The following is a 6,000-nucleotide window of genomic DNA, read 5'->3' as shown; positions in this document are numbered from 1 at the left end:
ACATTGTAAATGCTCTATATATTAACCATTATTATTAATTTATTACTTTTTGAATGCTTGTATAGACAGAATATTTTAGTGCACTTTCAGGAAAATCTGTGAAAAGATTCATTTATTTTCTTATAAGAAGGAAGATTGACATGAGACCCTCTATGTATTATATAAATTGAGAATTATAGAGTACTAAAAACTGGTAAATTACAGAGCATCTCTGAACTGATTAGATCATTTGAGATCTCTCAGTCTGGATACATCTATCCTGGCATGGATGTGTATAGGCATTCTTGGTCTAAGTTTGATTAAGAATCACATAAGCTCTTTGAGCTTCCAGCTGTGTCTCTCCTGAAACAAGCTAGACATCTAAGGAAGTGGTTCTTACCTCGCCCTCTCTGAGCTCTCAGGCCCAGCTAGGCCAAGCTTGTGTTCCTTTAATTTCTTGCTCAACAGCTCTCTGCAACCCAACTTTTACTAATCCATGTCTCCTTCCATTGGAGCTATACTTCTGATCTCTAGTTCTTCTGGAATCCAGAGTCATTAATTTTGTATAACATGCTTGTTTTCCCACTTCTAGTTAACCCCGAATAAAAACTATAGACACACAAAAACCATCATTCAAGGCAAATATACAATGACACACCCACCAAAGAGACCCAAGACATGTAGTCAGAGTGACTGTGCAGAAGTCATTGAAAATGCAGTTAGAATCACAATCTTCCAGCACCAAAAGGGTTTTATGGTAGTTACTATGGTTGGTGAAGTATAACACATTCTGAACTGGAAAAAAAAAAAAATCTGCCTTGGGAAAAAAAATGCTGTTTTGTGGACTGCCATGTGGAAATCATTCAGAAATATTTGTTTTTCAAAAGGCATTTGATTCATTCATTCTGTTTTTCAACAAATGTGTGGAAAAAGTAAGAATAATTGCTAACATTTATTGAGCATTTTCTATGTGTCAGATACTGTTCTAAGCACTGAAAAATGATGACATAATAAGAAGTGGATAATGCATAAGATCTCCACCTAAGTGGACTTCCCAGGTGGCTCAGTGGTAAAGAATCCACCTGCCAAGCAGGAGATATGAGTTCAATCCCTGTGTTGGAAAGATCCCCTGGAGGAGGAAACAGCAACCCACTCCAGAATTCTTTCATGGGAAATCCCACGGACAGAAGAGCCTGGTGGGTTAAAGTTTATGGGGTCGCAAAAAAGTCGGACACGACTTAGCAACTAAACCACCACCACTTCCACCTCCACCTAAGTAAACTGAAGCACAAAGGGGTTAAATTATTTGCCCAAAGTTACAAGGTAAGTGATGAAACCAGCTACTTACCAGGTGCAAGGCATTTTTGCCAGAGACTGAGGATACAAAAGTAATAGTATCTAATCCTGTCTTTACAATTATATTCAAATGAAAAAGTCAGTCAAAAAGAGTAAACAAATACAATAATTTCAAATAAGCCCACAAAAGGAATAAAAATGGGGGAAGTACTTTTGATAAGGTGGTTGTTATGGGCTAAACTGTGTCTTCCTCAAAATTCGTATGTTGTAATTCTAATCCCCAATACTTCCAAATGTGACTGGATTTGGACACAGGGCCTTTAAAGAGGCCACTAAGGTAAAATTAGGTCATATGAGTGGGGAACTAATCCAGTATGATTGGTGTCCTTGTAAGAAGAAAGATTAGAACACAATCAGTCAAAGAGAGATGAGGTTGTGAAGATATCTGAAGAAGATAGCCTTCTGTAAGCCAAGGAAAGAGGACTCCAAAGAAACCAACTCTGCTCATCCCATGATCTCAGACTTCCAGCTATTAGAACTATGAGACAATAAATTTCTATTAAGTCATCCAACCTGGGGTACTTTGTTTTAGCAGTCCTAGATAAGTAAGTAAGTAAGTGTTAATTGCTCAGTCATGTCTGACTCTTTGTGACCCCATGGACCATAGCCTGTCAGGCTCCTCTGGAGTGCCAATGTTCTTTGTAGCACTATTTAAAAAGCTAGGACATGGAAGCAACCCAGATGTCCATCAATAGATGAATGGATAAAGATATATGTATAATATATATACATATATTCCATGTATATACAATGGAATACTACTCAGCCATAAAAAGGAATGCATTTGAGTCAGTTCTAATGAGGTGGATAAACTAGAGCCTATTATAAAGAGTAAGGCCAGAAAAAGAAAAACAAACATTGCATATTTACACATATATATGGAATCTAGAAAGATGCTACTAATGAGCCTATTTGCAGGGCAGCAATGGAGATGCAGACATAGAGAACAGATTAATGGATGCACTGTGGGGAGGAAGGAGAAGGTGAGATGAATGGAGAGAGTAGCATAGAAGCATATACACTACCATACGTAAAATAGGTAGCCAATGGAAATTTGCTGCAAGATTCAGGGAACTCAAACTGGGGCCCTATAACAACCTAGATGGGTGGCAAAGGGTGGGAGGGAGGCTCAAGAGGGAGGGGCCATATGTACACCTATGGCTAATTCATATTGATGTATGGCAAAAATCAAAGCAATATTGTACAGCAATTATCTTTCAATTAAAAAAAAAAATTACAAAAAAAAAAGAAAAAAAGATGGCTGGAGTGGGTAGCCATTCCTTTCTCCAGGGGATCTTCCTGACTCAGGGATCAAACCTGGGTCTCCTGTATAACAGGCAGATTCTTTACTATCTGAGCCACCAGGGAAGCCTGTAGCAGTCCTAGAAAACTAATTAAAAAAGAAAGAAAGAAAACTAACACAGTGATCAAAGAAAGCCTCTCTTTGAAATGAGTATATTTAAAGTAAGGGCTTGCAGAATGACAAAAATATAAGAGAGCTCCAAATAAAGGAACTCTTTATTGACTTTTGCAGTCAATAAGAAATTTACTTGTTTTAAAAAAAATTCCAAATGCTGGCATTTTTCAGAAAAATTTAACAGGTGTAATTGTTATAAGGTTGAACTGCTGAAACTTATTCACTAAAGCATCTTGACTTTCATTAATCTTTATGTCTCTGAATTTATATTAAAAATTCACACACAAATGAAAATGGAAAAACTACCAATACCTTATTTTTGTCCCATATTTTTCCACTTGTAATCAAATACTTAGGTACTTTCAAACCCATGGGAAAAAAATTCTCACCTTCAGGTGAGAACTAAAAGCTTCAAACATTGTTCTGGTTTCAGGAGTAAGTCAACATAGCTCCTTCATTGAGTGATTATTCACAAAACACTGTATAATTTGGAAGCTTTTATCATATTACAATATTATTCTCAAGCCTCATCACAATTACAGGAAGCAGGTACTAACAGCTTCACCTTACAGACAGAAACTAAGGCACCAGAGATGTGAAGTGAGATCACACAGTAATACCGGAGCCAGAACTTGCACCTAGTTTCTCTGATGCCAAAGCCAACATTGTTTGCACTATACCAAAGTCTCATCCTAACCTCAAACACACCAATTTTGTAAAAGGGCTCTGGGACCCAAGGCCAGATATACCCAGGGAAAGGGAGATTAAGAGCTGAGAAACAAGAGTAGAGAGTTCTTCTGGAAGAGCGTTTTTTTTGTTTGTTTGTTTTTGTTGTTTTTTTTTTATCTCTTCAGGTTTCACGTCCCCGCCTCCACACCCTCCTCTTCTTGTCTTTAATAGTGATAGTGCTATATTACAGGTTGTATTGGTTGTTAAAATTTGTTTTCATGAATAAGATATGTTACTTGTTTTGATTTCCCCTTTACTTTGGGTAGATCCAAATTTTGAATTCTCTACAAAATGGCTTTGAGTTTAACTATGACTTTTGCAAAAAGGAACCTCAACAACTACACTGCTTGCCAGCAAGGCATGGGGAAGTAGGACAGGCAAGGGAGATTTCCATATAACACATGTGTTCTAAGTCCAAAATTACAATAATTAGAGATGGCAAAGACTGAGGATTCTATCTCCAGGAAGGTCAATGAAAGATTATGAAAATGTTTAGTCTAGGCCTGTTCCCATTCTCCTAATACCACATAAAGTGAACAAACCATATATGCTTTTGCTATCAGGCTACTGCATAATCTAATCAAATATAGTTTTAGCATACTTGTGCAATGTCATGACCCATGACTCTATCATATTTCACAATCAGCTCTTCCCACTGAAGCATCTGGGAATCTGAATGTACAAACAAAGCATACTGATGATCTATCAAAAGTTATTCAAAAAATATTTTGAGGGTCTGTTATGGAGAAGGCCCTCTATTATCACTGTGAATGTTATAAAAAACAGTTAAAAATAAGACTAACCCTCATGATGAATGTAAAATTCTAGCAGAAAAATGTCATCTTTACCTATAATTCAAGGTATATAATTCAAGACAGAATTTGTAAATTGTGGGAAAAGGGTTGAGAATGAAAAGAGGAGTTGACATATAAATGTGAGCATTAGGGAGCCTTTTGTGGAAGAGAATGTACTTATCCTGGGTTAGGATTTTAACTGGTATAAATTATAAGGGGCCAACTTTCAAATGAAAAAATATATAAGCAAAAGTTTAAAAAAGTGGAGTATTTTCAGCAGATACTTTGATAAGAGTTTACATGTCAGGCTGAGAAGCACTAGCTCTATTTCTTAATTAATACAGAGCCATAGCAGTGTTTAAACAAGGGGAAAGTCCAACAAAGAATGCCTTCCATAAATCAGGTGCCAAGTTTGGCCCATTTCATATGAGTGTATACTTTCATCACCACAATCCAGAGACTCATAACACACTCAGATGAGATAACTAAAGCTTAGGCAGGTTAAATACAGAATTAGCAATGGGAATGACATAATCATAACTACACTCTAGGAGAAGAGTCTCAAAAAAAGGAGGAAGAACTCTCATTATCAGAAATAAGAAAGTGAGGAAAAGATGATTTAGGATCAGGATAAAGATGTGCTGAGTTTGAATTGAGTAAAATACAGCAAAGTGAAGACTTCCAAATAGCAATTTTAAAGATAAGGATGGAATTGGCTTGAGAGATCAGAGCTGGATGTAGATTTGAAAGTCTTGGCTTTGGAGATGATAGTTTAAGTCATGGGACACACAGGATCACAAAAGAGCAAGTCAGGAGGAAACAATGGAACTTATGACAAACCAACAGCCAACAAGGGGGGAGGGACAAATTAGGGTATAGGATTAACAGATGCAAATTACTACATATAAAGTAGGTAAGTAACAAGTAAAAGAGAGAGAGAGAGGACAATGGAAGACAGAGCCTTGGGAAATGTCACTTTTCAGAAGAGAAGAGGAAGAAGGTAAGCCAGTGACTAGTGACATAGAGTTAAAAAATGGAAAAGTGAAAGATTAAGCTGAAGAATAGCAAAGCTCGAATTTCCAGTATGTGCTGTTGTTTAGCTGGTCAGTTGTGTATGACTCTTTGTGACCCCATGGACTGTAGCATGCCAGGTCCTTCACTATCTCCTGGAGTGTGCTCAATGTTCATTGATTCAGTGATGCGATCCAATCATCTCATCCTCTGTCATCCCATTATATAATAATTGCAAATCTAAATCAACGAAATTGAAGATAAAGGGATGAAGGAAAATGAAAGTGGAATAATGAAGATAGAAAAAGTACAAAAAATTTGCAATAGGTGTTGTAGGGAATGCAATGAGGAATCAATGTGACAGGAATGAAAGTATCATCAAAAGCATCAATGAGATCCAGCAAGGATTATTTTGATTTTCTCTGAGAATGCTGATAGCCTATGAACTTAACAAAACAGGTAGTGACATAATAAGTGGAAGTGAAAGGAGAATAGAGGATGTGGAATCTATTGTGGAGCAGAGACTGAGAAGAGAAGCAAGTGGATCCTGCTTTCCCCTTGGTCTCCAACAACCCCAACTATGGCTAAATCGATTTTTTTCTTAAATGCAAAGATCAGTAGTACCCAAACTTTAAAAATACAAAATAAGCATCCAAGCCAACCCTGTTTACTTAGGGAAAACAGGTACATCAGCCATACAGAAAGACAAAAGAA

Source organism: Muntiacus reevesi, chromosome 1 (genome assembly GCF_963930625.1).
Source record: "Muntiacus reevesi chromosome 1, mMunRee1.1, whole genome shotgun sequence".
Classification (NCBI taxonomy): domain Eukaryota; kingdom Metazoa; phylum Chordata; class Mammalia; order Artiodactyla; family Cervidae; genus Muntiacus; species Muntiacus reevesi.
Note: the sequence above shows the minus strand (reverse complement) of the source record.